Source organism: Amblyomma mixtum, chromosome 5, assembly GCF_055824585.1.
Source record: "Amblyomma mixtum isolate Tamu chromosome 5, ASM5582458v1, whole genome shotgun sequence".
NCBI classification, from domain to species: Eukaryota; Metazoa; Arthropoda; class Arachnida; order Ixodida; family Ixodidae; genus Amblyomma; species Amblyomma mixtum.
The window spans coordinates 172324172-172350006 of record NC_143016.1 but is presented as its reverse complement, the minus strand read 5'-3'; the positions used below and the strand labels follow the sequence as shown (position 1 = coordinate 172350006).

The 25835-nt window shown below is 45.3% G+C and overlaps 1 long non-coding RNA gene across 2 annotated transcripts in view; it reads left to right on the top strand.

Moving 5' to 3' along the window:
- The first annotated feature begins 15217 nt into the window (after window positions 1-15217).
- LOC149344695 (uncharacterized) overlaps window positions 15218-25835 on the top strand; it is a 46655-nt gene continuing 36037 nt past the window's right edge. For both annotated transcript variants that reach the window (XR_016283219.1, XR_016283221.1), the window contains exon 1: window positions 15218-15458. This is a non-coding gene — a long non-coding RNA (uncharacterized LOC149344695). The remainder of the gene's footprint in view (window positions 15459-25835) is intronic.

Below are 25835 nucleotides of genomic sequence, written 5' to 3'. Positions count from 1 at the left end.
TAAAACAAACAACAAAAGCACAAATAAGACACACTGGATGAAATAAGTAAGCAAAAGAATCAATCAAAAGCACAAATAAGACACTTTGCATGACATATAAGTAAGCAAAAGAATCAAAAGAATGGCAGCGCGGCAAAGAACGAAGATTACTGCATTATTAAAATTATACAAACAGAACACTAATACAATGAATCTTTTTAGTAACAAACCCTGCAAAAAAGGAAGCCATGAACAAATAAAATAACAATGTATGCGAAGAGTTAAGCAGTAGTTATTGAAGATATAAGTTTAAAATATTTATCAGGATCAGTGGTGGTTGCGATATGTGAAGGCAGAGTGTTCCAGTCAGATATTGTGCGTGGTAAGAATGAATGCGCATAGATAAATGTCCTGCACGTGAAACGTCTAACTTTAAAGGGATGATCGCGGCGGTCAAAAATCGAAGTAGGCAAAGAAAAAAAGTCGTTATGAAGTGATGGATGATGATAAAGTTTATGAAAAAGTGACAGTCGTGCAATTTTACGGCGGAGACATAAATCCTGGAGACCTGCGCGTTTCTTTAAGGCTGTGACGCTGGTGTTACGTGAATAATCGGAGTAAATAAAACGAACGGCGCGGTTCTGCAATGATTCAATGTTATTTATTAGGTAAGATTGGTAAGGGTGCCAAATAGCCGAGGCATATTCAATTTTAGGTCGAATTAGAGTGGTATAGGCATGAGCACGGAGGTGAGGAGGAGCATGCTTTAGGTTATGTTTTAAGAGACCTAATGACCGATTAGCAGATGCAAGCATAAGGTTAATATGGTGGTTCCATGCTAAGTCTGAATGAAGGTGAAGTCCTAAGTACTTATACGTGGTGACTAGCTCGAGTGAGCTATTATTTAAGGAGTATGCTGTTTGAATTCGAGACATTCGGTTAGTAAAAGACATCAATTTAGTTTTTGAATGATTAAGTTGCATAAGCCAGGTTGAGCACCATGCTGTTACTGAATCCAGGTCAGATTGAAGGGATTGGCAATCGGTGTTAGAATAAATTTTGCGACAAATTACACAATCATCAGCAAAAAGTCTGATATGGGAAGAAATGGAATCCGGTAAATCGTTGATAAATATTAGGAAAAGTAAGGGGCCAAGCACACTTCCTTGTGGGACGCCAGAGTGTACTTGGCTGAAAGACGAATTGTGGTTATTGACAGTTGTAAATTGAGACCTGGAAAACAGCGCTTAAACGACTTCATGTACTTGTGGAACGGGAGATACGAACTGCACAGCTGGTGTTGTGATCCCACTGATATACATCTTTATTGATGTGAAGTTTGTCAAACACAAGCTTAGTTTTGTACCCCTCTTTCTTTACTTCTTTACAAAAATTCAGCAAGTTCCTGCGCTTTTCGCGAACGGCAGCAGAATAATCACGAGAAACTCTAAAGCCCGAATCTTTTAACTTGTGCCCATTGCTGAGAACGTTTTCAATTTCTTTACTGCTGTTAAATTTAGCGATGATGGGCCGCGTCTTATCTGAGGAATGACGCCCTAGGCGATGAGCACGCTGAATTGAACCAACAGTGATTTAGAGTTCGCGACTGCAGAAATCAGTCACGAGCTGTTCAGAAGTTTCCCAAGATTCAGATTTATCAGTATCCTTGATGCCATAGAATAGCAAATTAGACCGCCAGGAATTGTTTTCAAGATAATCAATTTTTTGCTCCAATTTCGACAAATTACCATTACCGTCGCTTGGAGGCTGCTGCGAAGAAAGAGACACAACCTTTGCTTCAAGACCATGAACGCGTTTGTTCAATTGATCTATATCAGTTTTTAGGCTGATATGAATGAGAAGAACCTTATTTACAGCTTCAAGAATACTGGTGTTATTGGTCTCAAGACGTTGAACGGCATCAAAGACGGAATCCAGCTTTTCTTCCTGGGCCTTCGTCATCGGCCCAGGATTAGCTTCTATGTCGCCGCCGAGCAAGAGCAGGCGCCAAAGATGGAACAAGTGCGCACGAGTTCGCTTCAGACAATTTGGTACATTGGGAGGCCACTAGGCAAACGTTATTGTCGCGATAACAGTTGGTTTTCAAATAACTAACCTGTGAAAACATTGGGCGTTGAAGCGGATGCACAAAAGTGGTGTCGTGGCCCAAGGTGTCCGCGGGAAGACTGCGCTTATGAAGAGGGTGGTCAGCTGATACCGTCGCCAGTTGTCTGACGACAAGCCAGGACGAGTCCAAAATTGGCGGTGGGTTGGCAGGTAGGTGGCCTGTTGAAAAGCTGCAATTGCTTGATGACGCTTCAGTGCAGGATGTGATGTCGGAGTGCCAACCGTCGAAGCACAAATCGCCCGGAACGGGCAGCGGGACGGACAGCAGCTGGTGCAGCAACAGCAGCAGGAACATCTGTGAAAACATTGGGCGTTGAAGCGGATGCACATAAGTGGTGTCGTGGCCCAAGGTGTCCGCGGGAAGACTGCGCTTATGAAGAGGGTGGTCAGCTGATACCGTCGCCAGTTGCCTGACGAGAAGCCAGGACGAGTCCAAACTTGGCGGTGGGTTGGCAAGTAGGTGGCCCGTTGAAAAGCTGCAATTGCTTGATGACGCTTCAGTGCTGGATGTGATGTCGGAGTGCCAACCGTCGAAGCACAAATCGCCCGGAACGGGCAGCGGGACGGACAGCAGCTGGTGCAGCAACAGCAGCAGGAACATCTGTGAAAACATTGGGCGTTGAAGCGGATGCACAAAAGTGGTGTCGTGGCCCCGCAGAGCATCCTGGCATCCTGGCATAGCAGAGCTAAGCCACTGCCAATGTTATAGAATCTACAGCTGGTATGACGTCACAGCAGCAGTAGCGGCACAGGTGCTAGCGCGGCAAACACACACCTTAACTGCAGCCGAGCTCTCTGAAGGAGCGAGTTGGTCACTCATAATATACAGCTGGTATGACGTCACAGCGGCAGTAGCGCCACAGGTGCGCGGGGCGGCGTAACTGCAGCCGGGCTATCTGAAGGAGCGAGTTGGTCGCCCATATTCACTCCGCTAAAGGTCAAACGTAACTGCGGCCGGGTCACGCGAAGGCTTGAAAGTGCGAGTAGTATTGCTTATCGCAATAAAAAGTCAACCGCATTCGCCAAAGACAATACAAATCGCTCATGCGGGAAGCCCGCCACGCGCCAAGCGGTTCGGGGAAGCGGCGGTGCGTTGACCAGAAAGCTTTGTAAGCACACTTTAAAATTTCCAAAGTGTCTTCGGTAAGTTTTTTTAATGCAGAAGCATTAATAGGCTATGTCCGCGGCTTTCTGTCATCAAAACCGTATCCGCAGCTATTGTGGGAAACTATAAAGAGATATTGTCTTAGAAGTTGTTATAAGTTGTCTTATAAGTTGTTATGGGGCCACGGCACTGCTCACGAAATGCCTCGCCACTCACCGTTCCTGCTGTTCCAGGTGCTGGTGCTCACCGGCTATCACCTGCCTGTTTCACCGACTTGCCGACCGGTTCCGCAATCTTGCGGCGCTAGCTGGTTTCTGGACGGCTGCGGCTGCTCATCCGATCATCTGTGCGCACCCCTGCCGATTTTGGACACTTTCTACGGTCGGGCCTGGCAACATGCTACATTATCAGCTGACGAGGACACCTACATAAAGCACTCGGATTTCACCGCCCCCTTGGGCCACGGCACTGCTCACGAAATGCCTCGCCACTCACCGTTCCTGCTGTTCCAGGTTGGTTATTACGAGTGTTCTTGTTACCGTGATGATGATGTCTGTCTTGTAGCAGTGTCGTGGCCACCCCATATTCTGAAACGTTTCCGCTCGGCGGCAGTGTACATTTGGCGCATTTTGGTCCTGGGTGGGGACGTTGAAACAAACCCAGGCCCTATGACGAAGGGCCAAGAAGAAAAGCTCGAACTGGTATATGAAACTGTTCAAAGGCTTGAGATGAACCACACGAATATCCTCGAAAGTGTTAACAAGATTCTTACAATTCATATTGGCTTGCAAAATGAAATGAAGACTTTAAACGATCGTGTGCATGAACTTGAACTTAAAATCGAGTCTATTCCAGTTCTTCAAAGTGACTTACTGTCTTTAGCTACCCGTGTGCAGGAACTGGAACTTAAAAAACAGTCAGTGCCTACCACAGTATCTGCCACGAGTTGTACACACGATGTATCCAACATTCAAGTAAAACTTGACGACCTGGAAAATCGTTCCCGCCGGTCTAACATTCTTTTTTATGGTGTTCAGGACACTGATGAGTCTGAAACTTGGGAAGAGTCTGAGCGTCTTGTGAACGAATTCTGTTCTAGCAAACTTGGTATCAAGTTGTCTTCCTTAGCCCGTGCTCACCGCATAGGCCGTTTTTCTCAGGAAAAAAAGAGACCCATTATTGCAAAGCTGTTCAACGAAAAAGAAGTCGAAACGCTTATGAGTAAGGGCTATAAACTCAAAAATACCGATTTCAGCATTTCGCGAGATTACTCGAAAACGGTTCGTGAGAAACGCAGCCAACTGTGGAAGTATGCCAAATCAGTAAAAAAAGAAGGTGACAAGGTCCGTTTATCTTTTGATAAACTGCTTATCAATGGTGTCTCGTATTTCTGGGATGATCAAACCAGTAGCGCAGTGCGCGTGTCCCTTGCCTGACGCATCCCTTCCAGTTCTCGTAAAGTGGCTGGCAAACCACCCGGGCGGCCAAACGCGCAGCGTTGCTCCAATTACGATGTCAGTTTTCTGTACACTAACATAAGGAGTGTTCTTTCTAAAAACGTAGCTCTTTCTTCTTTAATTGATTCATGCTGCTCCTCGGTCATCGCGCTTACCGAGACTTGGTTAAATGACATGGTTCCTGATGATGTCATTTTCGCCTGTGACTCCGAATTCAGCATATTTCGTTGTGACCGCACGGGCCGTAGAGGTGGCGGTGTCCTTCTGGCTGTCAGTAAAGTGCTCACTGCTGTGCCTATCGAGGTCACGTCGTACATAGAATCGGTATGGGTTCGGTTGAGTTGTGGTCCCACGGTCGCCATCATTGGCGTCATTTACCGCCCTCCGGACATGAATTCTTCATTCGCAAGTCAGTTTTCTAATTTACTAAGCGATCTTACTTGTCGTTTTCCGAATTCAAGCTTACTTTTACTTGGTGACTTTAACTTTCCGGCTATTAACTGGTCGTCTTTAACAGCTCCTGCCAATGATCCCGAAGCTCAGGCTTTCCTCCAGTCCTGTCTCGATTTCTCTTTGCAACAACTTATTTCTGAACCTACGCGTCGTTCCGCCACTACAGCCAATATTCTCGATCTTATCTTGACAAGTGATCCTTACCTTTGCTCCAACATTGCGCTCTTAGAAGGCCTTTCCGACCATTCCATAATCACGGGTAACCTGAATTTTGTGCCCCATAAAAAGGTAACTCGTACTAAACAAATAAGGTGCTACAACCGAGCAAACTTCGGCGAAATAAACGCTCAGTTGTCAGTCTTTGCTGATCATTTTCTTCACGATTTTTCGTCACGCTCCGTGGAAACGAACTGGAACCTGTTCAGCGTAAAACTTGCTACTCTCATTGACAGATTCATACCCGTTATCAGTATCCCCTGCACTAACACAGCACCTTGGTTTAATAGGCATCTACGTCGCCTTAATAACAAGAAAAAGCGCCTTTACAGACAAGCCGACAAGAACAGACACTCCGAATCTTGGCAACGGTACAAATTATGTGATAAGGAATATCAGTCTGAGTTGATATCTGCACGTAGGCACTTCTTCACACACGATCTACCGGCAATGCTAACAAACAATCCACGGAAGTTCTGGCAGATAATAAACCCCGCTAATCATCCTGACATTACTCTTACTAACGCGGAAGGCAGCAGTGTTCCAGTGCCCGAATGCGCCGAACTTTTCAATAACGCATTCACATCCGTTTTTACCCGTGAAGATCTCCCTCTACCTCCTGTTTCTGTCAGCACTTCTAATACATCAATGTCCGAAATATTTATCAGTGAGACCGGTATCTTATCCTTACTAGGGAAGCTTAAAACAACATCAGCATCAGATCACCTTGGCTTTAATAACAAAATACTCAAAAATTCATCTGATGGTATTCATCGCATCTTGTCCGCTATTTTTTCACAATCTCTATCATCAGGCGTGATTCCGCTGGACTGGCGCCTAGCTAAAGTTGTGCCAATTTTCAAGTCTGGCGATCGTTCCTCACCACTAAATTACCGACCCATTTCATTAACTAGCACTGTTTGCAAACTTCTGTAACACGTAATTCACTCGCAGGTAATTAACTATCTTGAAGAACATAACATTATCTTTAAATATCAACATGGGTTCCGTAAAGGCTACTCTTGCGAAACGCAACTTGCCGGATTCATTCAAGACATACATTCATCGATTGATGCTGGCATTCAAGTAGACTCCATATTTCTTGATTTTTCTAAAGCTTTCGACAGAGTACCTCACAACCGGTTATTAATGAAACTAGCACTGCTTAATATTCACCCTCTTGTCATTGCATGGGTTAAAGATTTTCTGTTTTCAAGGTCTCAATTTACAACTGTCAATAACCACAATTCGTCTTTCAGCCAAGTACACTCTGGCGTCCCACAAGGAAGTGTGCTTGGCCCCTTACTTTTCCTAATATTTATCAACGATTTACCGGATTCCATTTCTTCCCATATCAGACTTTTTGCTGATGATTGTGTAATTTATCGCAAAATTTATTCTAACACCGATTGCCAATCCCTTCAATCTGACCTGGATTCAGTAACAGCATGGTGCTCAACCTGGCTTATGCAACTTAATCATTCAAAAACTAAATTGATGTCTTTTACTAACCGAATGTCTCGAATTCAAACAGCATACTCCTTAAATAATAGCTCACTCGAGCTAGTCACCACGTATAAGTACTTAGGACTTCACCTTCATTCAGACTTAGCATGGAACCACCATATTAACCTTATGCTTGCATCTGCTAATCGGTCATTAGGTCTCTTAAAACATAACCTAAAGCATGCTCCTCCTCACCTCCGTGCTCATGCCTATACCACTCTAATTCGACCTAAAATTGAATATGCCTCGGCTATTTGGCACCCTTACCAATCTTACCTAATAAATAACATTGAATCATTGCAGAACCGCGCCGTTCGTTTTATTTACTCCGATTATTCACGTAACACCAGCGTCACAGCCTTAAAGAAACGCGCAGGTCTCCAGGATTTATGTCTCCGCCGTAAAATTGCACGACTGTCACTTTTTCATAAACTTTATCATCATCCATCACTTCATAACGACTTTTTTTCTTTGCCTACTTCGATTTTTGACCGCCGCGATCATCCCTTTAAAGTTAGACGTTTCACGTGCAGGACATTTATCTATGCGCATTCATTCTTACCACGCACAATATCTGACTGGAACACTCTGCCTTCACATATCGCAACCACCACTGATCCTGATAAATATTTTAAACTTATATCTTCAATAACTACTGCTTAACTCTTCGCATACATTGTTATTTTATTTGTTCATGGCTTCCTTTTTTGCAGGGTTTGTTACTAAAAAGATTCATTGTATTAGTGTTCTGTTTGTATAATTTTAATAATGCAGTAATCTTCGTTCTTTGCCGCGCTGCCATTCTTTTGATTCTTTTGCTTACTTATATGTCATGCAAAGTGTCTTATTTGTGCTTTTGATTGATTCTTTTGCTTACTTATTTCATCCAGTGTGTCTTATTTGTGCTTTTGTTGTTTGTTTTATATTTGTGGTTTGTTTTTCTGTTCAATTGCCTGTGCCCCCCCCCCCCTATGTAATACCCTCTCGAGGGCCTTTAGGGGTATTCTGTATAAATAAATAAAATAAATAAATAGAAGGATAATGCGAGGAACCGGAGCAAAAGATTTGGTGCCATTGGGATCATTAGTTAATTAGAGCCAATCGAATCAGCGGAAGTGCAGTGCCACGTGACACACCATGTGATGCATCACGTAATTGGCCCACGTGACCGGAAAGGAGGGCGCAGGCAACACACTCCGAAACGATGCGGGCTCAGGACTTAATCGAAATTTAATCAATAACGCCCCGTGGCGGTGGCTCAGTGGTTGAGGCGCTCGGCTGGTGGCCCGAAGGACGCGGGTTCGATTCTAGAGGCTGCGGCCGAATTTCAGTGGAGGCGAAATTCTGGATGGATACCCGCCGCAGGGGCTCAGTGGAAAGGCGCTCGTCTACAGAGCCGGAGTACCCGGGTTCGAACCCGACCGCGGCGGCCGCATTTCGATGGAGGCGAAACGCAAGAGGCGCCCGTGTGCTGTGCGATGTCAGTGCACGTTAAGGATCCCCAGGTGGTCGAAGTTACTCCTGAGACCTCCACTAAGGCACCTCTTTCTATCTTTCTTCTTTCACTCTCAACTTACGGCGCGGTTCAGGTGTCCGCCGAGATACGTGAGACAGATACTGCGCCATTTACTTTCCTCCAAAACCAATTTACCAATTTTAAATTCTGAATGCCCGGGTACTGTGCGATGTCAGTGCACTTTAAAGAACCCAATGTGGTCTAAATTTCTGGAGCCCATTACTATGGCGTCCCTAACAGCCTGAGTCGCTTCGGGACGTTAAACCCCAATAAACCAAACCAAACAAATTATAGAAACGCCAGTAGTAAACGAAGATGAACTGAGGCGGATCAGAGTGAATTAAGGTGAATTAATTATAAATGAAGGTAAGTTATTGTGAGTGTAATGCGACCTAATTATAGATTGGAATGAATTAAAGGTGGACTAGAGTAAATCAATTGTGAATTACTGTGAATGTAATGAATAGATTCCCAATTTAATAAATTAGGTGTGAAATAAATAGAATTGCGGAATAATTGTGTCAAAATTGTGAATGAAGATTCAATTAAATTGATTAATTGCGAATTAAATGCGAAATAATTCTAGAGTAAGCTGGATTAACTTTGGCTTAAGCCGGATTAGGTGAATCGATTGCCAGACGCGGCACCACAATCGGCATAGAGGCAAATGGGAGCAACTAGTGGCAAAAAGGAGCAATTCGAGGCGGCGAGGAGGCCTAAATGTTTTCGCATTAGTCAAGTGCGGTTTCCGTAGTGCCCTCTGTCCTCGGCTCCATGCTCCTTGTCGCCGAAACGCTGGAGCACAGAGGCGAAAAGCTCTCCGTAAAAAAAGCTGCGGTTCAATTACTGCTGAACCTGATTAGAGAGGGAAAACGTGTTGTGCTGGGTTTAATGGCGCATAAGCAACCAAGGCTACCATGCGCTAAGCTCAGGGTATAGAAAATTGTTTTATATAGGATTTCATACTGAAAACTTCGCAAAAAAACGGTAGTCGGCGCCCGTGTCGTGCCTTCTCGTTCTGTGTCTTCGTTTTTTTGCGCAGTTTTCAGTATGAATTCCTACCAACCAGCCCAGTTTACCGTTCTTATTATATAGGATGTTATACAAAAGTATAAATGAACAGCGGTGTAAACGGCCTAAAAAGTTAATTCGTGCAACCTAGTAAAAACATAAGACAAAATTTTAGAAGTGACTTATGGTAAAAGCTTTAAAGAGGGTCGGCAACCTCAACAGCCATCCTTGGCTGGGCAAGGATCTCGACGTCCCTAACCAATGGAATAGGGACCTCAGCCGTCTTCTCAGGAGTGAGAAAGCGGCTAAGGTGTTTCAAAAACAATTAAGGCAATAGGTTAAAATTTATAATTTATCGAGAAAACCAGCTTCTCTTAAAAAGCTAAAAACGAAAGTTATATTCACAAATGCATTATCGCCCAAAAGTAGCATAGGATGAAGAGGGATGTGTTCATTATAAAATTGAGTGAAGTACTTTTTCTTAGTGTTTCGAGTTTTGAACATGATATTAAAATATGGATTAGTGTGAATTCGTCTCCACATGTTTCGCAAAGAGGTTTGTCATGTTTGGTCATTAGGAAGTTATGTGTTAGGTGTGTGTGTCCTATGCGGAGCCGACATAAAATTACCTCCATAAAACGCTTCTGATGAGTACAGGTCTTCCATTCCCCTAGCACAGGTTTTACATAACGCAGCTTGTTCATTTCGTTGTCCCAACTTGTCTGCCATTTAGCTTTCAAGTTACAATGTATTAATTTCATGCAGTCTCTATGGGTTTACTGACTTTTTTATTTCGTGACTACGGGCTTCTGTAGCATACAAGTCGGCTCTTTCATTTCAAACTATTCCAATATGGCTCGGCGCCCAGCAGAATTTTATTGTGGGCCCGTGTGTTGTGATTTTTTCTATGTTGTGTATTATGCTTCCTATTAATGGTCAACTGCATTTCTTGAATGTAAAGCTGTGAGCAGGCTGAGTGAATCCGTGTAGATGATGCTGTTTTCGATACTGTTACTTATTATTCTACCAACGGCTACAGAAACAGAAACATTCGGCGGTAAAAATGGGCTTAGAGTTTGGCAGTTTTACTATTTTTTTCCAGTCTCCTTGTATTACCGCGCTTCCGACATAATCAGCTGTTTTTGAGCCGTCAGTTCAAAATTCTGTGTGGTAAGCATATTTTTCTTGCAATGTCAAGTATTCCTATAGTGTGTGTTCGCGTGGCGTTTGTTTTCTGAAAATGTGTTAATGTAAGGTGACATACAGTGGGCAGGCTGTACCACGTTGTAGTGGCTCGTGCCCTGAGGTGACGCCAGGAAGGGCATCTAGTATCACTAAACTTTGGCAACTATCCTCGAAGCGGACAAGTAGAGGTCTGATTGACTGGGGTCTGTTTGGGCAGGGAACAGATTTTCAGGACATATGCGCATGTGAGCATTGTTCTTCTGTCTTTAAGGGAGGGTTCATTGGTTTCGACATAGAGAATATTTATGGAAGATGTTCTGTATGCACCAGATGAGAGACGTAAAGCAAGGTTATGTACTGGGTCCAATCGCTTCAGATATGATGGCCTCCTAGAACCCTACACAACGCATCCATAGTCTAGGGTGGAACGTACTACAGACCTGTAGATTTGTAAAAGACATGTTCTATCAGATCCCCACCTTTTTCGTGACAGTAGTTTGAGTATATTTAGGGACTGGGAGGCTTTCTTTTTTTTTGATGATATTTATGTGTGGCAGAAACGAGACTTTCTTGTCAAATGTTACGGCCAAAAATTTATGTTCATGTTTGACTGGAAGTACAGTTTGTATAAGTGCAGGGTGGGATCAGTCTGCAAACATCTTTTGAGCGAGAAAAGGACAGCAACTGTTTTTTGTGGGGAGAACTTAAACCCATTTTTGTCTGCCCAACCCGAAAGTATGTTTAATGTCAGCTGTATCTCTCGTTCATAGGTTGATAGGCTGGAGGATGTGCATGCTATTTGAAGGTCATCGACATATAAAGAATACATAATGGACTTTGGAATTATCTTGGCTATGGAGTTCATTTTCACGCGAAACAGGGTAGTACTTAAAATACACCGCTGCGGTACCTCATTCTCCTGAACCAATTTTTCGGAATGCGTGTAACCTAGGCGTACATGAAATGACCGGTCCGAAAGAAAATCTTTTAAGCCGTTCAACATCCTTCCACGGATACCTAGGTCCGCTAGGTCGCGGAGTATGCCAAACCTCCAGGTGGTATCATACGCCTTCTCCACGTCAAAAAGTACTGCTAGGCAGTGTTGTTTATGTGTGAATGCTTCTCTAACTGTATTTTCCAGGCGGACGAGATGGATGGTTGTTGCACAAGATTTTTTAAAACGACACTGGTGCATGTCGAGAAGTTCACGAGTTCTAAGAACAAACATCGGCCTAATGTTCACAACGCTTTCGAACGATTTTGCGAGACAGCTTGTAAGGGCTACGGGCCTGTAACTGCTGAGGGAGGTTGGTGGTTTTCCGGGTTTCAACAATGGTACAATAATGGTCTTTTTCCATGCTTCCGGTATTTTTCCTCATAAACATATTTTGTTAAAAAATCTCAAAATTGCTTCTACAGACGGCTGAGAAAGATGTGCCAGCATTTGATAATGAATTTCATCAGGGCCGGGCGCAGTCTGTGTCCCAACAGATAAAGCTCTGTTTATTTCATGGATTGCGATTAAACTATTGTATGCTTCATTTGTGTAGGCGCTTTTAGGGAGTCTTTGTTTCTCAGATGTGTTTTTCTATCGTAAAAATTGTTCTGTGTAGTGTCAAGAGCTAGAAACGAGTGAGAAATGTTCGCCTAAGATGTCTGCCTGTTCCTGTATACTTGTTTGTGGACCAGGGTCTGCAAGAAAAATAATTGTGAAAGGGAGAAGCTACCATTCAGTTTTCGAACTTGCTCCCACATTTTTTTGGGTGTGATGGAACTGTTTATAGATAATATGTAGCTTTGCCATGAGGTTTTTTCCGCAGTGCGAGGGATATGTAGTGCTTTTTCACGCGCTTTTTTGTATGTTATAAGATTCTCAGCTGTTGGATGCCTGCGAAAAATTGCCCAGGCTTTATTCTGCATCTATTTTGCTGCGTGTGGTCCTGGTTATACCAAACCTTGTGGTTTTGTCGCACAACTCCTGAAAACTGAGGAATGGCTAGGCGTGCAGCACTTATAATACAAGTTGTAATTATTTCGTTGAGTTCGTCTACACTAAGATCGTCTAAGAAAAACTTATCCAGTGCGGCCTTTTCCTGAAATAGCCCCAAGTCAGCTGCGTGGAGCTTCCAACGACGTGGTTTGCTAGGAATGATTGATTGTGGTGATGACAATCTAATTACTATAGGAAGGTGATCACTCTCGTATGAATTGTCAAAATACCCAATTTAAAATCAGTAAAAACGGAGGGTGAACTAAAAGACAGGTCTATGCAACTCATTTTCCCTGAAGATGGAGAGCAATATGTGGGTCTGCCTGTATTTAGCAGGGAAACGTTATTGCATAGAATAAAATCTTCCAAAACCCGCCCTCTAGTGTCAGTCTGTTGGCTTCCACAAAACCCAGAATGGGCATTAAAATCGCCTACTACGAGGTCTGTTAGAAAAGTATCCGACCTTTTGCCGAATAAAAAAAACTGGCATAACTGGAGCGTTGGAAACCTAATCACCTTCAGAGTAGTCTTCTTGGGACTCCACATACTTCTCCTAGGGGTGCTGCCATTGTTGGAAGTATTCCCAAAAGGCCTCTTTCGGAATGGAGTTTAGCTCAGCTGTCGTTGCAGCTATAATGTCCTCTCTTTTCTGAAATCGCGCTCCTTTCAATGGCCTCTTGATTTTGGGAAACAGCCAGAAGTCACCGAAGGCTATATGAGGAGAGTAAGGAGTCTGTTGAACTAGAGCAGTCTGGTTTTTCGCGAAAAAAGTGCGAATTTAGTGCGAGGAATGTGCAGGAGCATTGTCATGATGGATGCGCCAATTCCCTGTTGACCTCAACTTCGGCCTCTTGCGCCGCACAGCACCACGCAGGCGACGGACGACATCGCTGTAGTATTCTTTTGGTCAGTGTTTACTTTGTGGGGTGCGTACGCGTGGCGTGCCACACAGAGGGAGTCAAAGAAAGCAGTCAGAATCCCTCTGACATTGCTGCGCACTTGGCGGGCCTTCTTTGGTCTTGGTGACGTGGAATGCTGCCATTGTGACGACTGGGATTTGGTTTCCGGGTCGTACCTGTACACCTAAGACTTGTCACCAGCGATTATGGTGTTGATGAAGTCAGGGTCACCCTTTGTGAAATCCAGCATATCCTGTGAGACTTCAACACGAAGCTGCTTTTGCTCCCCCGTGAGCAGCTTCGGTGCGAATTTCGCCGCAACTCTCTCCAAGGCCAAATTTTCGGTGATAATGGAATGTGCAGAAAAATTGGTGATGTCCACCTCTTCCACAATTTCTCGGATAGTCACACGATGGTCCCGCGTCACCACAGCGTTCACTTCGGCAATGACCTGGTCATTTCGGCATGTTGATGGCCGACCGGAGCGTGGCTCGCTCTGCACCGATGTGCGACCGTCTATAAACCAATTGTACCACTGCTTAATCTGTGTGCTGTTCATAGCATTGTCACAGAAAGCCGTCTGAATATTCCGAATGGTTTCCACTTAGCTGTCGCCCAGTTTCTGGCAAAATTTGATGCAGTAGCGCTGCTTCTGTCGCTCCGCCATTTTCCTTGCAACAAAAAACCGACGAGAGCACTGCGCACTGCCTCACTCAAACGCTGCGTGCCAGTGACTGACGCTATAGGTAGGCGAGAAAAAATTGGTGCCTGCGCACGAAGGTTCAAGGTAGGCTGTTGCAAGCGTGCTTGTTTGAAATCCATCAGGTGTTCGCAAAAAAAAAATAAAGTCGGATACTTTTCTAACAGACCTCGTACAAGATATGGCTCGGTTAACTGCTTGAAATGTTCTTCTACATCATGAAGTGTTACAGTGAGATGGGGAGGAAGATATACAAAGTAAATGGTAATTATTCTAAAGTTAATAACGGTGACTGCAACTGATTTTTAGTTTGTTTGGAGCCTGATCTCACGGGTTGCAACACTGTTCTGGACAACAATAGCAACGCCGCCAGAGAGCCTACTCGCCTGCTTACGGTCACGGCGTAAGACTTTATACTTTTCAAAGACATTTTTATGGCAAGGTTCCAAGTTGGTCTCCTGCAGAGACGGTGCTACAAGAGATAGAGAATTTAAGACATCTGTTGCATCACTATAGTTATTTAGAATTTCAAGGCAGTTGCAGTGGATAAGGACGGCCATAATGATTTCAGGCGGGAAAGGATTGACACCTTAGGTCCCTCCTTGTAGAGGGCCTGTTATTAGGGTTTTTTCTTTCTTGCGATCGAGAGAGCCCCGCCCTCGCAGCGGCGGAGGCGAGCTCTTAGTTGTGTCCATCGCCTCAGTGGAGCCAGTGGACTTCCGCGGAGAACCCGCGGGCAAAGGGGTTGCGGGCTTCTCCCGAGGGGGGGAAGCCTTGCGGGCTGCTGACTTTGTGGCCGGCGGGCCCTTTTTTTTGGGGGGTGGCAAAGCAGCTCTCGCTGCATCTGCCTGGGGCGCGGATGGCCTTGCCTCAGTCTCACTTTGTGTGAGCTGGGCAGGTGCCGAAGCCCGGTGGGGTGCGCCGCTCCCACGCACCACATCGGCGAAGTGTCTATGTGCGGTGAAAGAGAATGTGCCTCGGGTCATTGCGTACCGCTGTCTTGCCTCTTTAAATGTTACATTTTCTTTGGTCTTGATAGTAATTATTTCCTTTTCTTTTTTTCGTGCAGGACACGACCTTGAATAAGCGGCGTGATCGCCTTCGCAGTTCGCACAGCGTGGCAGACCATCGCAGTCGTCGGATTTGTGGTCATTTGAGGCACATTTGGGTCAGGTCTCACGGCCGTGGCAGCTTTGGGCGCCATGGCCGAACCTCTGGCAGTTGAAGCAGCGTCGAGGGTTGGGTATATATGGACGGACAGAGATTTTTGCATATCCCACCTCGATTGACTAGGGCAGGGTGCAGGAGGGAAAGGTCAGGACTAGGTGTTTTATCGCCATTTCTTTGTTTTCTTTGCGTATTTTGGTTCTGTAGACATTGGTTACATTTTGACCGGACAGTCCTTTTAACATTTCTTCTTCTGTCAAGTGCGAAAATTCGTTGTAGGTACTGTGTTTAATTATCTGTGTGGTGTCACAGATACAGGGATGTCACCGAACGTTGCTATGTCTGCTAGTTTTGATATTTGAGTGATGTCGACAAGTTCTAGCAGGAGATCTCCGCCTGCCAATTTTGTCACCTTGTACTTCGAACCTAAGGAATCTGTGAGGACTTTTGAGACTGTGAAAGGAGATATGAGTCTGGCTGGTTTTTCTTTTTGTTCACTACGAACGATGTGGAATTTTGCGAACGATTGGACGCTACATGGCGGTTCAAGCAAGCGGACGCGCGTCGCATTGGTTCCGAACATTTTGACCAAATTGGCCCGGTCCAAATCATTGTCGCCACCAGATTTTCTTCGGAACGGAAAGATATCAAGTGCTGGATCCCCAGGATAGAAATTTCAAGCGGTAGGACCAGTTTTCGGCTTTCTACCGGACTTGAAAGTTATAAAGCGGACGCCGGCCCGCTAACCCTACCGGGCCACCCAGCTTTTCATCGTGAGGGCATGGGCCGCTAACCTTATCGACGACGCCGACGCCTAGCATCGACGCCGTTTCAACGACGGACCATATGGTGGGGCCGAGCCAAGACAACGATGTGCCACTACAATCACCAAACGTCCTTCTCAACGAATTCCAAGAGATGGATGAAGACGACTTCTGAGACGCCTACTTGGGAAGTGATGACGAGATCGCGTCCGACTCCTCGTCGAAGCCAGCCGGGTACAACAACGATGCCAGCTGGGAGCTTGCACAATCCAAGCGCCAGAGAAAACTTCAAAGGCGAAAAGAACGAAAAGGCACGGGAACCGGCCCAGCCGCCAAACCTCACGATGGAAAATTATCGGGTGATGCGACCGGCTGCAACAAGAATGGATCAAGGGAGCAGAGCAGGCCTAGGCGAAGAATGCCGCCACTCCCCAGAAGCGACTACAAGATCATTATTCGTCCTAAGAAAGGACTCATGGTGAAGTCCCTCACCACCCACCATGTAGCGCGCGCCGTTGTCATGGCGCGCGGCCAGCAATGCAAGGACGAGGACCTACTTGTAAGGCTTCGCACCGGATCCAATATCATTATCGTTAGCACCCCGTACGAGCAAACGGCTCAGCTAGTGCGGCATATTACCCGTCTCAAATTCGGCGGAAAGACTTATGTTGTAAACGCTTACGTGGCAGCACCGGAAGACGTCCTGCGCGGCGTGATCCACGGTGTAGACCCAGGTACGCCTCCTGAAGAACTCAAAGCACACTTACGAGTCAGAACTCAAGGAGTGACCATACTTCAGGCAAGGATGCTGGGAAAATTCAAGACGACAGTGCTCACGTTCGACGGCCCAGTCTTGCCGAAATTTGTTATATATTACGGACGAGAAGTACCATGCTACCACTACCGACCCACTAGGCAAGTGTGTTACCTCTGCTTCCAGCAAGGACACCGCTCCGACGTGTGCCCCACACCGAACATTATTGTGTGCGGACTGTGCGGAGTTTCGAACCCGCCCGACGACCACGAGTGCGCGCCCAAGTGCATAATCTGTGGCGAGGCACACCGGACCGGATCCAAGTAGTGCCGAGAGAGATTGATAAAAGCGAGGCCAAAACCCACAGTAGGAAGAGGACGGAGCGACCAACGCGGGTGACCACCCAAGCGATGGCTTAGCTCAGAGGGAGAGACATCGAGGAGCCGATCGAGGTCCAATTCCTTCCCGCCTCTAACACCAGCCGGCCCACAGGAGGGGGAGAAGCAAGAGAAAAAGAAAAAGAAGAAGCTTTCCCAGACAAGCGGCAGCAAGGTGAGCTGGACTTCTACCACTGCTTCGCACTCGGTAGGAAAGGGTAGTGACATAAACAACACAAACAACAAAGACAGTCGCGTCACAGAACCGAAGGACGCGAACAGCGATGCGCTCAGACGCGAGCTAGACCTCGCTCGAATCAAACAAAACTAGCTCGAACGCATAGTTGAGGAACCCACAAAAACACTAAAGGAACAACAGCGGGAACTCGACACGATTAGAGCCCTTCTAAAACGGCAACCTCAGGCGTCGAACGAAGGAGACCTCGAACAACGAATGCAACAGATGATGCGGCAGATGATGCAGGATATGATGCAGCAAATCCAATCGCAAATGCAACAGATGCAAGTACAATTCCAAGGGCAGATCTCAGAGATCAGAAGCGCTTTTAGAAAACAAAAACATACCGAAAACATTAGGGAAAGGGCGTACAACCGTCCAGCGCTAACAGCTTTCGCAAACGAACAAGGCAACAGCAGTAACGCGTAAACATGATCAGTACGTATCGGCAAGAACAAGAACACTTAGATATTTGGCAATGGAACTGCACAGGCTACCGCAAAAAGCAGGCCCTTTTAAAACAATATATAAACACACAACTGACACCTCCTGATGTAATTGCGCTCCAAGATACTGGAATCAAGCCGACCTTACAAGGGTACGAGGTTTACGAAAGTCAAAACGAAGGTAAAGCGGCCGTCCTAGTCAGCAAACCCATTACCGCCATCAGGCACGATACCATCGCCGACACCGACATTGAACACGCGCTTGTTGAACTCATTCCGAAAAAGCGAAGGGGAAGCAGCACGTTCTTACTGAACGTGTACAGCCCGCCGAGACAAAAAAAAAAGCCAAACTCTTCGAACTGTTTCATGGAGCGCACAAGCTGGCCAAAGAAAATGCACTCATCATCGTAGAAGATTTCAACGCCATGGACAGGAGTTGGGGATACCAGAAACAAGACATCAAGGGAAGAACATTAGTTGAAGTAGCGGAATACTTTGGCTGCAGTCTAATCACAGATCCTGCGAGCCCCACGAGATTCCGAAATAGCGTGAGCACGGAGACATGCGCGGACCTCACCTTCGTAAGGAATAGCAGGGAGTCACAGTGGGAAAACATGGTGGAAAATCTAGGCAGCGATCACTTTATCCTCCGGACACGAATAGCATCCGACACCCTAAGACACCAGATTGCACAGGCGAAAATCACTGACTATAACGCGTTTCTCGAGACTTGCAACAAATCTGAAGGCGGTATCCAATCATCCAATCACTGGAGGATTGGAGCGGCATGCTGAGAGAAACGCGACAACGATGCACAAAAAGTCTGAGGAGAACGACAGCAACGCCCGAAGTAGACGCCCACCTCCTCAGACTATGGGAAGCGAGACGCAGTCTCACCAAAAGATGGCGGAAGCAAAAACACAACAGGAAAGTAAAACTAAAGATAGCAGAAATTACGGCAAAGGCGGAAGAATACGCGATGCAACTCGCGAAACAAAATTGGGAACAACTCAGCGACTCGCCTAGGGGAACTCTAGTCTAGGCCAGAACCTGGAATCTCTTAAGAGCACTAATCGATCCGACCAAAATAAAATCAGAAAACAATAAAACCATCCACAGGTTCATCAACTCCTTCGAGGGATCAGACATCGCCCTACTGGAGAAGGCACAAATCTCTCAGCAGAGAGGAAGCTGTCACTTGGAGACAATTACAAACAGGCTCTTTCCCAAACCTACATATACTAAACAAAATGCACCCTACGATATACACGGACAAATGTCCCTGGTGCGACGAAAAACCTACTCTATACCACATCACATGGGCCTGCCAAAACATACACGTGGTCCCGAAAATACAAAACCCGAGTGCGGAGCAGTGGGAGACTCTGCTGTCCAGCGACCGCTGTGAATACCAACAAGGTCAGGTACAGCGAGCTCAACGGCCGGCAGTGGCCAGCGGAGCCCTGGACTGAGGGCAACCGACCACTGATTAGAGGCGGACGACTTCGACAGAGAAGGCTCCTGGGAGTAGAACCAAGACGCATCTGAAGATGCCCCCAAACCGCAGGAAAAACCATTAGTGTAAATAAAGTTTTCCCTTCCTTCCTTGCGAACGATGCTTTCTTTTTGTTGAGGAACTGTGAGGTTACATCGGTCCGCCCTCTTTTCAGAGGACGATCATTTCAAAGTAAAGAAATAGCCATAGAAAAAAAATATTTTTCCGCTATGGTGCCAGCCACCCACCACGGAGCCCAACAAGGGGACGGGACAGGAACTTGGAAAACAAGCCCTGCACACGCCAGCTGTACACACTGCTATAACTAAATATGACAAAACCTAGGGTAGTTCGCCAGACAAGGTTAACCCTAGCCGCCTATGAAAAGTGAAAAAAAAAACGGAGAAAAGAGGAGGAGACAGGAGAGTTGTAAGAAAGAGATAGGAAAGTGAAAGATGGAGGGGAGGACAGAAAAAGGCGACTGCCGATTTCCCCCGGTCGGGTCAGGACGGAGGTGCGGTTCCAAATTGGTGTGTTGCCTGCGCCGAGGGGCCTTAAATGTCCGAACGCTCGGCATTGGCTCATCCACCAGGATCCCCTTTTCCCCAGACACGGCGATGCCACGCACGGCTAAGCGCGGGTGCTCGTGTCCGTGGTGACGCACTGCTCACCATCATCCCCCTGCGGGGATGTCCCTGCGGATGCTCAGGTACCCGTGGAGTCGCAACCCACCAACGTCTGCGTGAATCAGACGCCCCTGCGTTGTAGAGGGAAAGCTGAGGTGTACCGGGCAACTAGACGCGGCTTCGCGTCTGTAACCTTGTCAGTTCCGGACACTGGATAGGCAGCGCACCCAATCTGCCTGTTGTTGTTGCGACTTAAAGAAGGAGAAAAGAAATTGCACGGGCCTGCCGACGGGCTCGAGCTGAGCCACCACCGCTTGCACGTCCACATATCATCATCATCATCATCATCATCAGCCTGACTACGCCCACTGCAGGGCAAGGGCCTCTCCCATTTCTCTCTAATTAACCCTGTCCTTCTTCAGTTGCGGCCACCGTATCGGCGCAAACGTCTTAATCTCCTCCGCCCATTTAATAATAATAATAATCTCTTTATTTGTGTCGTAGGGTACACAGTCGACACTGGAGGCCGGCAGTAAAAGCTGTCAGAAACGACAGCTTGACAGAGCCGCAGGCCCCAGTGCACTTGGCAGCAGTACAGTGGCAATGCTTATATGCAAAAAAAAAGATGCTATACACAGTACAGCTCACAGTACACCCTGATAAATAAATTCTATTTTCTTTACAGAATACAACATAAAATTCTGTGATATACAGCATAAATTAATAGAAAGAACATAGAATAGAACATACAACATGATGGATAGAACATAAAATTACCGTGGCTTAAGGCATGAAACAATGACAGATCAGTTCTATGAACTCATAAGAACAAAATACACAGGCGGTTGTAGGCAAGAAAAGATAGTCAAGATTACAGTTCATTCGACAGGAGCAAATAGCATGGATACAATACGATAAAAATAAAAATAAAAATCCGGTAGGTAAACATGGTCACTCAGTGCAAGAAGAAATTATTCAGTTGAAAAGGATATGGGTGTAGAAACAAACTCAAGTATTAAGAAACAAAAAGAAGTGTAATTGCGGATTGTCAGGGACAATCAGGCATGATCATTTGGACATGTAGTATTTTCTGATTTTTTTAAATGGATATATTTGTAATTGTACATTTTCTTTATTTAATTTATTCAATAACCTCGGCAACTGATTTTGCAATGTTTGATGACCATATATTGTGCGGTATGTTTTTACCGTCCAGTATTCGCTGTAACGGGTGGCATGACTTGGGGTGTTGTTTTGTAGATTCGCTAGCTGTTTTAAGAATGTACCACAATTCTTTACTTCCTGTTTATAAAGCTTACTCAGTCGGTAGTCATACATTGTCATAATAGGCATCACATTGTATTTTAAAAATATTTCATGGCTGTGAAAGCGACTATGTACATTTTCTACTGTAGGAAGAAACCTTTTCTGCAGTATATGAAGCTTTTATACATTTTCCTTTGTTGTAGATGCCCAGACTAACTGACAGTAGTTTAACCTTGAGGAGAATAGGGTGTTATAAATGGCCAGCATAACCTTTCGGGGTAGAATATTTCGATTGCGATATATGAGGCCTATAACTTGAGAGATTTTTGCTGCTAGATGGTTGATATGATAATCCCAGGATAAAGTTTCATGAAAAATAACTCCTAAGGTTTTAAAAGTAGGAACAATTTCAATGGGAACAGAGTGTAAGGCTATATTTCTGTTTGCTGTTATGTTTCTGCCCTTTGACCTGAACAAAATGCATTTAGTTTTGGACACATTGATCGTCAGGCAGTTTTTCTGAGTCCATTCCTCTAAAGCATGTAGTGTAGATTGTACGGAGTCACATAATTCTTCAACATCTTTTCCTGCAAAAAAAAATGCTCGTGTCGTCGTCGTATATAATAAATTTTGCAGTGGGGGAAATATTAGTAATATCATTTATGTACATGTTGAACAGGAATGGGCCCAAAATACTGCCCTGCGGTACACCACTACATACCTCTAGTTGTTCAGAAACCGAGAGAGAGAGAAAAACTTTATCATGGCAAGTGTGTTTAGACCCCCCTTGGGTCCCTGGACCACCGCACGGTCCCACTCTACGTCGGAACGTTCAGAAACCGAGTCTGCTATTCTAACTATTTGTTTTCGATGTTCCAAGTATGATCGTATTAAAGGTATGGCTTTGCCACGGAAACCATACCGCTGACATTTCAGAATTAATATTTCATGATTTATGAGGTCGAACGCTTTGGAAAAGTCTAAAAATATTCCAAGTATAAAATTACCTTGCTCGAAATGTGTTAAAATATGTTCCTTTAGTGTCAGAAGAGCAAATTCTGTACTTAGACCTCGCCGAAAGCCATACTGAGAGTTAGTTATTATCTTAGGTTTTTCTTCAAATTTGCTAAAGCTGCACAATATCAATTTCTCGAAAGCTTTAGATAAAATAGGTAAGATAGAGATAGGCCGATAGTTGTTCATGTCATTCTTGTTGCCCTTTTTATAAACAACACTTACTCGCACAAGCTGCATTTTGTGGGGAAAGACACCTTGGCTAAGACCAAGGTTGAAGATATGTGTTATAGCTGAGGCAAGGAGATCAGCAACATATTTAAGAGGTTTTGTTTTAAAACCATCGACATCTCTGGCATTACTGTTGTTTAGGCTCGTTACAACTGTGAGCACTTCAGCCTCGCATGTTGGGTACAGAAAAATTGTCTCTCTATTCCATCGAAGGTTTTCCAGATTATTGTGAACGGTATCTTGCACCTTAAGATTAACAAGATATTTATTAAACGCATCTGCAAGTGGTTTTCCAGTTAGTTCGAAACCCTCTATATTCAGTTTCTCAGTCACATTCGGTGATGCCTTATAATTCAATAGCGAAGCTAATCTCTTCCATGTGACGTCTGTGGATCCTGGCTTAAATTCCAGAACATTTGCAAAATGTATACGACGTGCTATTGCTAAGTCCTTGTTCAGACGATTTCGATAGACTTTAAATTCTTTATATTTATTTAGATCTTTAGTTTTGATAAAGAGATTGTAAAGATAATTTTTATATCGAATTCTTGTTTTCAGTTCAGCTGTGACCCAAGGCTTTCTAATCTTTCTCTTTTGTTTAATACGCATTTCAGGAAAGCTAGCTGCGTATACAGGCTGCAGTATTTCAAGAAACGTGTCATAAGCTACGTTACCCTCGTTACTTTCTAAGACATCCTTCCAGGATAGCTTTTCTATCTTTTTCCGAAATATCGAAAGGTTTTGTTCGGTAATATGTTGGACTGTTAGTGCAGGTCTTGAAAGCTCACTCCGTACATATCCTTTAGTGCAAAGGAATATCGGTAAATGGTCACTGAGGTCGAAAGAAAGTACTCCCGACCTAAGTTTATCTTGACTTACATTTGTATGAAACATGTCAATGAGCGACTGTGAATTTGTAGTTTCTCTTGTCGGGAGGTTAATTACATTCCTAAGCCCATTAGCATTGAACAGGACTTCAAAATTGGTTTTTGTAGCACCATTTTTAATCATATCAATATTCATGTCTCCACCGCAGATGAGACTCAGGTTATTATTAGTAATAAAGCTAAACAGTTTTTAACTTAACTTTCTTCCGCCCTCTGCTACGCTTGCCTTCTCTTGGAATGCACTCCGTTACCCTTAAGGACCAGGGGTTATCTTGCCTTCGCATTACATGCCCTGCCCAAGCCCGTTTCTTCGTCTTGTTTTCAACTAGGATATCATTAACCCGCGTTTGTTCTCTCACCCACTCTGCCCGTTTCCGGTCTCTTACGTTACACCTATCATTTTTCTTTCCATAGCTCGTTGCGTTGTCCTTAAGCTGAACCCTCCTTGTTAGCTTCCACGTTTCTGCCCCATAGGTGAGTACCGGTAAGATACAGCTGTTTGGTACTTTTCTCTTGAGGGATATTGGTAAACTGCCATTCATGATCTGAGAAAACCAGCCATATGTGCTCCACCCCATTCTTATTCTTCTAGTTATTTCCCTCTCATTATCCGGATCTGCGGTCACTACCTCCCTAAATAGACATATTCTCATACTACTTCCAGCACCACGACATCGATATAGGAGAGTTGAAAAATATAACAGCAAAGAGTGAAAGAAAAAAAATTGGCTGTGGTTTAGCTCTGGTTAAACCTGGAGTGACGCGATAGCAACAGCTGGGCGAGTGGCACTCTCCGAGTGGGGCAACTTGCAAAATTGCGGGAAAGCTGACTTACAGGAAGATGTTTTCCAACCAAGAACCCTCGTTCACAGACACGTTTTTGCTTCCTGCAATGCTTGATGAAGGGTTTAGCGCGAGGGGAGATGAGTCAGCAGCCCTGCACTGTGTCCTTCTTCGAAAAGGTGTGCGGGGCGCCCCACAAATCTGCGTGAACCTGAAGCCCCGCCAGACATTGCCAGCTTTCGAGGTAGAGTGTAAAGGAAAGCTGTGCAAAGGTTACAATGATGCATTCCCTTGACGACTGCCTGTCTCGACCCGCACCTGCCGTTCACGCCTCGGCTCTATTGTGTCCTTTCAACAATTTCCCTCCCATACAGAAAAAGGGACCGCTCTCCTCTCCCTTTTCGAAGAAGAATGAGAGATTGCCGTCTGCGTACGAGGGTTCTTGGTTGGAAAATTGTAGAGGGCGCTCGTTATTCTGCAAGTTGTCCATTGCAAAGTCAGTCTTTCGCCGCTGCGTTTCGCTGGGCGTTCCTTCTTCATCTTCTTCCCTGGGCGTGGAATCAGAGTTACTGCGTAATTTCCTCTCCTTAAATTCATTTTCTTCATTACGGGCCCTCTTTCTCTTTCTTCTTTCACTCCCACTTACTCCCTTCCTCTACACAGGGATGTGGGGCACCCACCGAGATATGCGCGACAGTTACTGCATAATTTCCTTTCCTCAAATGCAGTTTTCATTTTCTCCATTACGGCCCCTCTTTCTCTCTGTTCTTTCACTCCCACAACCTTCCTTCCTGTACGTGCAGTTCGGGAGTCCACCGCGGCGGTTGCTAGGCAACGGCGCAAGGTCAGTGCGCTCACGCCCGAGGTGCAACCAGGGCGAAAGTGCGACCATACTGAAGAAAAGCGTCTGGTGCAGCTAGTAGTGTAGCTATTGCTACAAAAGACATGCGTCGCAGTAACCGCGTCCGCCAAAGCGAAGGCACTGGTTGCGACAAATACCCGTCAGCCTGAACATGCAGCGCTGACAGACGAGGGACGAAGGTGAGACGACACACACAGGGCGCTAGACTAACAACTTTAATTTTGAAGGAGGGCGATGAGCATGTTTCATACTGCATCCAGAACCCGTGATTGTAAGGCACATGCGGAAGTCAAGGCAACTAACAATAAACCAAAGAAAACAGGTTGGGCCCGCAGGCGCGTATTGACCCACACAGTAGAGAAGCAAGAAAAAAACATAAAAAAGGTACACTCATTCTGGTCGGCCAGGTGCCAGGTGCACCCCTGAGGACACAAACAGCAAAGATCGGCAGTGAAGGGGGCAGGTGAAATATATAATAACAAAATTTGGTGAAAAAGCGAGATTACACGTGTCGGGAGTCGTGTGCAGCTGGGTGATGACCGTGATAAAAAGATATAAACGGTAAGATGCAAAAGGCAACGACGCGAAAGATATTAAAATTTCAGAAGACGGTGTGAAGACGCCCATAAAAGGGAATGAAGCGAAATGGTGGTTGAAATGGGGGAAGAATTGATCGTCTAAAAGCATGCGAGAAAGCCAACCGAACAAACACGGCCTAAAAAGATGCAATGCAAGCCGACAAGGAACACGGCTAAAAAGTGGGGATGAGGGTAAACCGTAA